We start from the raw sequence: 12,370 nt of genomic DNA on the forward strand, positions 1-12,370 counted from the left end.
GCTGCTCTTATCAAACGGAAAATTTCAAGGCGATCGTTTAGTCGGTGTAGCTATGACGAGGATTCTAACTTTTTTCTTTGGTTAGGTCACTTGATGTGACCTGTTGACCTGGCCTTGAGAGACCTGGGTCCGAAATTTGAGCGCCGCCGTTGTTTATATATCTGCGATAAACCGCGATGAGGTGTTCAAACATCCCGGTCCGGCGCAGGTTAACATAAATCAGCTATTCGTGGCCGGATATTACATAAAAATCTGAGCTCAGCTTAAGCCAAAAAAAAAAGAGTGAAAACTTTGCGTCGCTAAAATGCGCGCATATGTTTCACGTTATAGCAGCCCTGCTGACCCTTTCCAACCACTTTTCTTCCCATAACACCGTATGTCAGAAATATTTGTAGGCATACCTCCCAGAGGTTTGACGTATTCACATTTAAGTTCAGGGTGATTGACAATAGTGGACCACAGATGAGCATAGGCTTCGTGAATTATAAAAAAGAGCTTGGTGTTCTGTTTAAACTAAAATTTTCTTTTTAGCTGATCTGGACACAAATAACAAAAGATGTTGTTCTTGATTTTCGTTAGACAAAGTAAGGGTAGGTAGCTGACCTGAGATGAACATTGACTCCACAATACCTCTGCCAAGCTGGACTTAATGACTTATGAGTGTAAAACATTTAACACTTTCGATAACGGTTTTTCAACACCCTTTACAAAAATATAAAGCAGCACAATTTCACAAAACAAATTATTGCAATCTCTACTGCAACCACTGCCTTGAATCTGACCTGTCACGTGCCAAGACTCCCCAAAAGACCTGCCTGCTCCTGCGGCGGCGGCCCGGCTTGGGGCGGCCGGGACGCTCGGCGCGCGGCGCCGTTCAGAGGGGCGGAGGGCCCAGCAGCAGCGCCCGGTATCGGCGCGCGGCGCGGCGCGGCCGCCGGGCGCGACCGCGGGCGTGCCGGCGCCCTCGGCGGGGGGCCACTCACCTGAGGCCATGTCCAGTCATGCCCTGCGGCGGCGAGTCCGGCCCCGCTCGCGTCCCCGCGGCGCCCGGCCGCACACCTGTTGTGCACAGCGGCCGCCGACACGGCTCTTCGATACGCCGTGCGGACACCCCACCTGGAAAATACCTGTTGCATCTTCTGAATCAATACGGAGTGTCGGCCGGCGGCGGCGGCGGCGGCGGTGGCCACGGCGCACGCGCATCCCGTCGATGAATGGTGAGCTGGGGACTCGGTGGGGGGTCGGCCGACCTGCGTCTTCGCCGGCTCTACCTGGCTAATTTGCCTCCCAGGGGCTAACGAGCCTGTGCCTGCCTGTGTGTGTTTGTATGTGTGCTTGTGTATGTGTGAGTGTGGGGGGGGGATGGAGGGGATGCTGTTTGTATGTGTATTGTGTATGCGTGTATGCGTGTCGATATCAAGTCAATAGGTGTTGTTTCTACTCGCGCACAATGCCAGGTCTGGACGGGTCGTGGAGCAGCACCGACACCCATTTACACTATATCAGAACCGGACGTCAGTCAACACAGCCACACAATGGAGACGCGAACAAAGCCGTCTGACCTATGCGGCTGTATGGTAGCCGGTACTAACGATATAGGTGGTGATCGGGTCATGTCACCGGCGATAAACAAAGAACGGAAAGGATTTTCCCAGCTCGATTGACGTGAGGGAGCGTCTACCTGAGAGAATGGTCAATGGGCGTTAGTGACAGTGGCTAATGTTGAGATGCGACTGGGCGGTCCGGCTCCGTGATTTGTTGATGCTGTGACCTACATCCTGTTTTCCTTTTTATCATTGCTATTAATAAGCAGACCTTGCGAAAAGGTGAATTCAAATGGCAGTTCTCAGAGTCGAGGGCTCGTCTGACGTGTGGGTGTAGAAAAGAAACCATCGAAAGTCTGCACATGGCTCCCGGCGTCGCAAACTTCAAAATGTCACCACATGTGATAACCCTAAAAACCATGCAGCCCATCGACAACTTCAAAGAACCAGCCACTAAGAGTGGGTGTAGTAGCACTCAGCATAAGAAAGTTTTAATTTATGGGGGTGTGCTCGTACCAGGCCGACTGAAAGTCAGCAGCGGCACGTTGATGCCTGTACTCGTCCTGATTATGCAAATGCAAATATATTTTTAGTGACGACTTCCCAGACGCGATGATATTTAGCAGTCGCCACTCGTAAGGCGAAGTTCACATACAGCTGAACTTTTTTAAGTTATGGTTTTCAACCGAAGTGCTTTTCGGGTTTCAAAGCCAAAAATGTTATGTCAAATGCAAATTAGACCCATTTGCAAGTAGGTGTAGTGGCGAAGTATTCGCGTATGAATAACATTATACCTACCTGACACCTTGTGACAAACAAGCCGTTCAATTGTATTTAAACCTATGGTCTAGTACTCTTGATTTAAACGGTTGCAAAATTTAAAAAAAACGAGTATTTCCGATATTGCTTCTTATCGGTTCGAAAAATTGCAAATAATGCATAATTTTTAACGGATCCTCCCACCTTCAAAAAGTTAATTAATTGGCATAAATATTATGTACCGTGGTTCAGAAAGCTCAAAAATGAATATCTACCAAATTTCAACGAAAAATATTCACTGGTTTTCGAGATATTAGACATGTACTTTTGTTTATTTTTTATACCTCCGCTGTTCCTTCGACGTCATTTGGAAACAATTCTTTGGCATCCTGCAAGTGCGGCAGATGTTGCGCGCTAAGCAGTATATACCACCACGTTTTACCGATGGTTTTAGTAAAAGGTTAAAAAATCGTTAGATCTCCGCTGATGGCACAAATTCTAAGGAGGCATTCAAATGCATTAGCCCCTTAGAATTAAAAAATGCAAGTTTGAAATTAAATATCTCCGAGTTAAAGCAGTTCTCGGTGTTGTGAGTGTCCAAACCGATAATAGCAAGCCAGGGACCCCAATTGGCTATCTCAACTCAAAACTTATTTTAAGGTTGGATGGTCACTTAAATTAATCATTTTACTTTTATATCCGAAGGGCGTGTTCGGAAAAATGTATTATAATGTATTATAGTCGTTTTCACGACGGACTATCTGGGGAATGCACCTAACTTGACCAAAACTGCACCAAATCTCTTCTCTTTAACAATGAATATCTTCACATCATGAATTTATTTCAGTGCAGGGGTGAAAAATTGTATCGTTTTGTCGTTGTCGACGACAACCGAGAAGACGATCTTATGGGCTATGGCGACCACGCTCAGCGCCTAAACTGATTTAGACCTTCCGCTTAGTGCGGTTAGAAGCGCGCAATCCATTCGCCTCTGCCCACCCAACCCAATCGCCTCTGCCCACGCAACATTCTCTGCCCCTCCCCCATCAAATCGACTTGCAGTTCTCGAGTCCGTTACCTCCCTGCGCGGCGGCATCCCAGTGGAAAATTTCCTGGTAGTTACAGACATATTCCAACTCCCCGGAGCTATTTAGTATATACTGCGTCGTTCGACCATCGTTCGGACGGCCGACCGGCGACCCTCATAAAGGCGACCAATGACATACCAAGTGGTCGCCGTGGTTGTCCACTGGCAACACGTGTCTGGCAAATCTAGTACCTTCCAGGACTCGGCCGGCCCCTGCCCGCACCCTTCAGCGCCGCCCCCGGCCGGCGGTCAGTAGCGTCCCCTCCAATCCGCCGGGGCTCCTTTTGTGACGTCATACCCTCCCCCGGCGGCGCCTGGGGGTAGGTCCGCAGTGGGACCGCGTCAGTGCTGGTAATATTTTGATGCGGCCGCGGGGAGGGCACGCCATGTCATCATAGAGATCTTATATACATAGAGATGACATGCACTTAAAATCGTGGCGATTCAGTGGGTCTTTTTAAGCAACTTATTTTCAGCCAGTAGCGTGCCAATATGGCTGAGGCATTGTCAGTCTGAAGAAATTATTACGGAGCGAGTGAAGCGAGCGTAGTCTTTCGTAGATTAACGGAAATTTCTTAGTATGAGCGGCCGGCCGGCCGTGGTTACGCTTTTGCGAGGCTTATATCTCAGCAACCACTTGACCGATTTACATGCGGTGATTTTTGTAGGGTAGCTTCATTTCTTCTACTAAGTATTGGATTATTCTCGATGCATGTGGTTGACCACAATTGCAATATCTCGGTAACTACTGGGCCGATTGCGCTGAAACTTGGTATGTAGGCACTTAGGCAGAGGCGGATCCAGCTCAGAGTTTTTTTTTGGGGGGGGGGCAAACCATAACAATCTATCGATTCTTTCCATGCATCGTCCATAGGCGTAATGTTAAAATTATGCCGTTTGGGGGGCAAATGTCCATTTTGTCCCCCCCCCCCTGGATCCGCCACTGTATGTAGGGAGGCACCCACTAGGCAATGCATATCCATGTGCCACAGTTGGGGTGCTGCTGCACGTCCGCACGTGCAAGGGTCGATTCCAGATCTCGAGAACGGCTGAACCGATTGTGCTGAAATTTAGTACATGGTTAGGGACCAGTTAGTAGGGTAGGGTGCCGTGCAAAAGTCAGTTGGGGCCCATTTTGCACGTGCGCACGTGCAGGGTGCCGCTTCCAGATCTCGAGAACGGCTAGGCCGATTGCGCTCAAATTTGGCACATCGCTAGGGACCGGTTAGTAGGGTACAGTGCACAAGTTAGTTGGAGGTATCCCTTGCAATTTCGCACGTCCAAGGCCCACCCTCTCGCTCGCTCCGTTGGTCGCCCCAAAAGCCGTTTTACTGGTTAAAAATATTGCTGTTCTTCCCAGGCTGATTTCATTCCTGAGGTAAGCAATGAAATTTGTAGCATGAATTCATTTTATGTTTTTATTGAATTCCTTAAAAGCTCACCTAAAAACATTCTTTCTCATTCAGGCTCTCAGCAACCCGGCAGGCGGTGGACCTCCCGGCCACCTTCCGCGCGGTGGGGGGGGGGGCGTTTTTTGCCCCCCCCCTCGTATCTCCGAAACTACTGGACGGATCCGTAACATTCAAACGATGTTCGATAGCCCTGTCAAATTTGTCGACGGAACTCCAATTTCATTGACCTCGGGGTCACCGATGACGTCACAGGTCAGGTCACAGATAAAATGTTTTGCCGTTCACAGGTCTTCTAGGGAATGCGCTATAACATAGAGTAAAACGCATTTTGTCGAAAATCAGCAATTGTCTAATATATATGTTGTTATTAGAGGTCACTGATAATACCAAGTCAGGTCACAAGTCAGGTCACCAAGGGTCAGCACATGAACCAACTTTACTAGGGTTGTGCGATGCAATGCATGTTTTATGGCCCCCTGACATGGTCCCCCAAAAAAGGTCACAGATCTAAGGTCATTTGGGTCAGGTTCATGGAATTTTCACTTTCAGAGGTTTCTTGAGATTTGGTCAAGTTTGGCGCTTTCGGTCAACCGTCGTGAAAACGGCTGTTCTGAACCGTTCTGAGCACGGTGCAAGCTCAAATATACATATGTTGCATGTTCCCATTCAATGATACATTAACCCTCGCCGGACCTATTGGTTTTCTACATACGCGCCTGCCGAGGGGGGAGGGGGGGGGGGGTTGGTACGATTTCCCTCGCCGTTTCGCCCCTGATGAAGCTAGAGCGTCGCGGAAAAAAACAAGCGTGTGCGCCGTTACGAGACGCAGCGACTGGTACCCGATTTTAAGGTCTCAGGTCAACCGGTGCCCTCTGAGGTCAGGTCAAGTGACCAAGGGCAAGGGTTCAGTTTTTCATATCTTCGCAAAAACGGTCGGAGAGCCGCGATTTTGGCATCATCGTGTTCGCCCCGCTCAGGCGCGTCGAATGGTATACTTTTTGTTCGGGTGAGATGAGCTTGAAGTGTTGACCTCGGGTCAAGGTCAGGTCAGCTCCCCTCAGATCACGAAGTTGGTTTAAAGAGGTCACGTTACATATTACTCGAATCGGCAGGTCTTCCTGAGTCCATTGGTGGCTTTACCGACTCGCTAACTCAATTCGATGGGGAGTTATTGATGAAAAACTCTAATGACCCAAGTGACGTTATAAATTGGAAAAGTGAAGCATCGGACCTTGCAAGGCGTGCAAGAAATCACGATTCCATTTCCATGTGCTGGAGACAGTTTGAGATAGTTCTCGGCGCTAACATAGCAGTTTTCATTTTTCCCCATTGACTTGTACCCAATGGTGAGGTCACATGAGTCGTGAATGACCTGTCCTCATGTGATTTTTAGGGAAAATCCGAGATAAACAAGTTGTGAGACCTCTGGAGGATATCTACTACATCATGTAAGTTTCATGTCCCTGTGAAAGTTCCTCTGGCACTGACGACGTTGCGAAGTTGCGACATCTGAGGACTGTGCAGAGGTTCACTTATGACGTCACAGGTCAGTGACCTGACCTGACCTGAAAATGCGGTTGATGTCACAAGATGCGGCTTGGATCAAAGGTCAGGTATGCCAAGGTTCAGCTCTCTACCGCCGGCGTGTTCGGAGCTATAGTGAAAAACCCTATGGGGGGCGGCACCCGCCCCCCCCCCTCCCCGTCGGCCGGCGAGGGTTAATGATACATGTAGTACCTGATACGAGCATAAGGTTAAAAAATGACTAATTTCAGTTCAATAATAACGCTCGAAAGCGTCACAGCTAGACAAAAAAGAAAAGCTGTACTTAAAAATAAACGAATGTGAACACAATCTCCTTGACCGAATCCTTACAAAATGCAAGTCACGGGCCATGGCACCCCAGAAAACCTTGCTTAAAAAGACCCACTGAATCGCCACGAAATCAAGTGCTTTAACATAGGCGTGTCATCTCTATGTATATAAGATCTCTATGCATGTCATGCCCACGAGGATACGGTGTCTCGGGACTTCCGAGGTCGAGGAATAAGGATCGTCGGACATTTGAGTCTGACAGCTGAGCGCCCTGCGCTATCAAGAAGGAGAGGAATTAGAATGTATTCGCACGCAGGGTCCGTGGCGTCTGCACGACTGAAGTGCATGCACTAACTTGAGCACGTTTTGTTCAAAGGTGAGTGGAAGTCGACCAGTGGCACCGTCGAAGGGTCACCGAAAGGGTCAAAATGGCTATCGAATCTTTTCCGCGGCGCCGTAGCTCTATAATTGGTTTCCGAGTTGTGTGCCGGTGTTTCGAAAAAAAAAATCATTTAATGGCATCTGGTGACCTCTGACCTTTTACTTGACCTAAAAAATGAATGACATATTTTCGTCCTTATTTTGGACGTTCTTTCGAATGCCGTTTACTGCTTGTCACTACTTGACCCAGGATCAGACTTAAAAGAGCGAGTTGTTGACCCCCCCCCCTCCCCCAGCAAGCTGTGGAAATCAAGGACCCTCAGCGGGGCGCGGGTTAGACATCTTGAGTTGACAACCAAATAAGCCCGTTTTCCTTCGGACGACAACCACCGAAACACTTTTTTCAGCCCTGTTTCAGTGCTTCAATCGAAAATAAAGTCTTATTATTTGAAAACTGATGTATTTAAGCGTCTGTGCAACCCAAACTGATACTTTCATGAAACACACTGAACCTAATTCGATCAAATCTGCACTAAACTTGCACCTAATCTTCACCAAATGTGTACCAGATGGCCGTTAGAAAACGGCCATTGTAGGTATTCTTTTTTTTAAACCCCTTAACTACACATTTCAACTGCGCATTACTGAATGCTGAAGGCCTATTTCATATTTATACCCGTCTTTTGGTACCAAAGACCTAATTTCATATCTAAGCCCGCCCGCTGACTTCGTCCAAAAGGTCCTACCTGTTGGACAGGTAATACGATCTGGAGGGTCACGCTGCACTTGTCATTCGATTTGGCTGCTCACTCTGAGTAAATTGGTGCCTTCAATTATCCGGTCAATGCGATCAATAGTGCTATGGCCAAAAACCGTAATGTCTTCAATGATCCTTGATATTATTTATATTTAACTAAATGGCCTGACACAAAGTCTATCAAGAAAAGTGAAAACTACATGGTACCTGAAACGCACTCAAACTAAGAAGACTTCATTCAAAAATTTGAACTTTGGAGATTCGTGGCCAGCTTTCAGACGCCTCTTGCCCGCCTGTTGTGACACGACCTATAGGTTACGTGTGGTTTTTTTACGACCCAGCGATGGCCCACTGCACAGTCTTACTGTATGTACACTGAGAAACACATTTTAGAACTTATACTGATAGTACTCACCTGAGTACCTTCGATGGTTTCCATTTTGCCGCTTTGAGGAATTGGTCTTTCCCGAGAACTGTGCATGGTCTCCACTTCGGTTTCAGGAGTGGATTTGGTCTTGACCGAGATAGTTTAGTACTGGAAGTTGTCTAGCTACCCGTGTAACGCAAACAGTCGGTCTGCGGTGAGATTCGAACCAGCAGTCATTCGGTCAGAAAGGATGGTAAACTTCTCACTTTTTTCCTTATAGTTCTCGCAGCTGACGTGTTTTGACGACAGATGTCAGCACAGAAGGAAACTAAAGGCGTAGGTGGCGCTGTGTTAAGAGTAGAGCAGTTTGAATTGCTGCGATACCATTTTCGCTTAGGAAAATAGCAATTATTGATAAAAATGAAACATGTATTTTTCAGTAGAAGAAATAATTTTTAATGAGAAAGAGCCTTACTATATGACACGATGTTTATCGATTTTAACAGTTCAAAACACTTTAAATGGATATTCCTAAGGAGCATCTCTATAATGCCTCAGTGCTTCCGGTCCTTCCTTTCTCGAAAGCACTGCGACGGCTGCCGGCAGCGTGGTTGTACCTTTGGCGAGTTGGTGTCTGGCGCACAGCGCGAACGTCTCATGGTGAGTTTGTTTTCTGTATGTCTTTGTGTGCACTTAACAGCTTGAAAGTAACCACAGCAAAGGTAATTACCTACTCTGGGAGGTGGCAAAATCTGTGTGCCATTGCCCATTTTTGGGATATAGGTTGCGATTGCCATCTGTTTGCCAGTGTTAGCAAAATCTGCTTAAATACCAATTCGTGTGCTTTGAGGATATGGCTCAGAAATTAAGCGTTTCTGCCGTTTCTCTAATATTTGTCTTACTCTCCCTTTCAGAGCAAGAAGCCGTAGAGACGATGCTCTCAATGTTGGACACCGAAGTGAGGCAACTCATCGGGCACAACGCCAAAATGTCCGTGTTGTGTCCTGCTCCTGGGTCACGCGTGTCGCGCCTTGACAGCCGTGACCTTGAACGACCTTGACCGGCCGGGCCGGGCCGAGCGGCCGAGGGTCAGTATCGTCCGAGCGGCGCTGGTGTCAACACAGCTGAGTGCCGCGAGGTGAGGTGAGGCGTGTTCGCCGAGACGGTCCGGCCACAGTGAAATAGTGAAATAGTGGTGTAATCGATAATATGCGTGGCCAGTACGCGAGTGAGATTGACCCTGTGCGCGACACCGATTCAGAGACGCACATAAGTTAACACCGTCGTGTCGGATCGCTCGTATCGGTGCAGTGATGGGAGACAACGAGCAGCTGGAGCGTCTGATGGCGCTCATGGTTCAGCAGTCAGCAGGCTGCCATGCTGGAGTAGCTCCTCCCCAGCCAGATGCAGCTACCAGCTGCGCAAACTGTCTAGAGCGGCCAACCGGCTGTCGTCGCCTCCGCCGCTCCTATGGCTAGACTTCGGTCTCGCATGGACTCCCGTCGGTAGTGTTCACATGCCAGCCCATACATTTTACCTGTATTAACTTTTTAATGTCTGTGCCTGTGTAACTATTGTACGTGCCTGTACTTAACAGTGTTTGAATTGTACATCGTTCGCACAGTCTGTGGACCGTGGGGAGCGCCGCTTGACATGCATTTTTGCACTTACCTGCATTCCGTGTTAAAGGGACCCTCCCACCTTAACATTAGTTTTGAGTTGAGATAGCCAAATTGGTGGCCATGACCTGCAAATACCGGTTTGGACACTCACAACATCGAAAAATGCTTTAATTCGAAGATATGGAATTTCAAACTTGCAGTTTTCGGATTCTAAGGGGCTAATGCATTGGAATGCCCCCTTAGAATTTGTGACGTCAGCGGAGATCTAACGATTTTTAAATCTTAGACTAAAACCATCGTTTACACGTGGTGGTATACGCTGCTTTGCGCGCAACGTCTGCCGCACTTAAGGGCTGCCAAATTATTGCTTCCAAATAAAGTCGCTAGTAACAGGGGAGATCCCAAAAAGTAAACAAAAGTAAAAGCCTAATATCTTGAAAACCAGTGAATATTTTTCGGTGAAATTTGGTAGATATTCGTTTTCGCTCTTTCTGAACCAAGGGACATCACTTTCATGCCAATTCATTAACTTTTTTGAAGGTGGGAGGGTCCCTTTAAAAGTAAAGTAAAGGGACTGAGCTGTCGTGCACCGGGAGATATTATGGTCTCTTGCTAAACGACTCGGTTGAAACTCAGCACGCCGGTCGGTACTGACTGGGGCGGCAAGCGAAAGGGTTTGGGCAGCTTTTGAAACAAAATGTTCGCATCGAATGACTGCATCGCATGTTCTGTTCCAGAGTGAGTTTTTTGACATCTGACACAATAAATATACATGCCTGTTCTTTACCTTGTTTGTGCATGGAGGGAATGGGAAGGATCGAGAACGCGGATGCTGTGCCATGAAAAGCTGGCGCTCTACAGGGAGGGGAGGGGGGGGGGGGAATGGGTCGTGAGCGCGAATGCCGTGCCAGGAAAGCCGGCGCTCTTAAGTTGTAAAGTTCTCGGAGACCATACAGGATCATATTATGAGCGGGAATTGTGTTCGTTTATGATCTCATGACCTGGTAAAGGTTCTCATGGGAGATCATCCCGCAGTATAAGAGTACCTTATCCGGGCAAAGTTCTCGTTCAAGATAGCACACCATTCTCACTCGAGAACGTTACGGGAAAAACCTGAGAACTTTACCAAACTGGAGACCAACAACTGTAAACAAAGTTCTCCCCAATTGAGGCTCTCATACAAGACCAGAACGACCCCTGCATAGTCTCCGAGAACCATGGATAGGCTTGAGTGTTTCTCAGTGTAGGTGCACCATGCTTCGTTACACCAATATGCAAGAATATACGCACAAAACTGTTGAGATATTACAAAAATCACGCGAAATATAACGAAGCATGGTGCACCTACAGTAATTTCGCGTGATTTTTGTAATATCTCAACAGTTTTGTGCGTATATTCTTGCATATTTCTGTGTAGGCTGATGTACGTTTTTAATCGGGAACGTTTTTAATAACCGCATCTCTAACTGGGTTTCAGGGACTATTCTATAATATCATTAGAGCCAGGGACAACTTACTCAGTGGTCAAATGAGCCTGTCAGGCTGCTTAGCTATATATTTTCGTCGGTGGTACGTGGCTTGGGCTGCCTTATCAAATTTTCTTTCGGTGATGTGTGACTCTGCAATCTGGCGGCCCTTCGCAGTTTGTGGCAGAGTGACTTGGGTAGAAAGTCATCATGAAACATTTACTATGGTAATCGTGTTTATCAAAGAGGTTTCATTGAATTTAGCATGAGACAATAAACAAAGAACCAAAGAGAAAAGTGGAACGAGTGAAACTTTGGCTTATATTCTGCAACTTGCTGCTCCCCTTTGTTGACCGTCAAGTTGCTGATTAACCTCATCACATTTGAAGCTGCAGCTTAAACATCCCGGTAAAAAATCCCCCATTCTTTGTAGGTACCCTCAGGCTAGACGAGCGAACAACAGTGAATATGTTTCCGCACATACAGCGCTAGAAACAATTCCACGCAGCTCCTACAATGCAATAATAAACTTCCTCTTTCACCTGCGGCTGACGCACAAACAAGCCTGGAGAGCAGCAGTGAGCGTCAACAATAGCTCTGACGCGGCGGGTCGGACGCAGGGACAGGGACGGACGGCCCGCGCGTCTCGACACGGCGTATAGCGTGCGTCGTTCCGGCCGGCCGGTGGCCCGTGGTCGGCTGTTCTGGTGCCGGCTGGACGGGACGGGGTCAGTGAAACACCCCTCGGGGCGCCGGGCCGCGACCGATGGAGGAAGCGGAGGCGCTCCAGATGTCCGCTGAGGCTGACCCTGACGGCCGCCGAGGTGTCCGGGGCACCACTCGGCCGCGGCTGCGACCGGCAGACGCACCGCAGTCGCGCGAACGGCGGAGTGGCTCGAACGGTGTGTAGTGATAGTGAGCGAGCCCCCGAGGCACAGGAGTGTAATTCTAGAAGCTGCATCCATTGCCAAACTGTTTCATCAGGTATTGTGGAAAGGGCTGTTTGACGCACTTGATCTGAGACGAGTACGTCAACTGTGTACGTCAACTTTGACGTACTACCAGTGCTACTTGGTCTGTCATCCACTCAATGCTGGTGCCTCGTCTCAGCTGTGTTCGGCAAACCACCGTCTGCCTTATTACCACTAATCAAGAGCTGG

General features: G+C 48.2%; 1 long non-coding RNA gene across 1 annotated transcript; it reads left to right on the forward strand.

Moving 5' to 3' along the window:
- The first annotated feature begins 8,703 nt into the window (after positions 1–8,703).
- Positions 8,704–9,266, forward strand: LOC122370323. Its single transcript, XR_006254554.1, has 2 exons — positions 8,704–8,782; positions 9,037–9,266. It is a non-coding gene; the product is annotated as an uncharacterized LOC122370323 (long non-coding RNA).
- Positions 9,267–12,370: the final 3,104 nt, after the last annotated feature.

Source organism: Amphibalanus amphitrite, unplaced genomic scaffold, assembly GCF_019059575.1.
Source record: "Amphibalanus amphitrite isolate SeventyFive unplaced genomic scaffold, NRLGWU_Aamphi_draft 001122F_arrow, whole genome shotgun sequence".
In the NCBI taxonomy this organism is placed as follows: domain Eukaryota; kingdom Metazoa; phylum Arthropoda; class Thecostraca; order Balanomorpha; family Balanidae; genus Amphibalanus; species Amphibalanus amphitrite.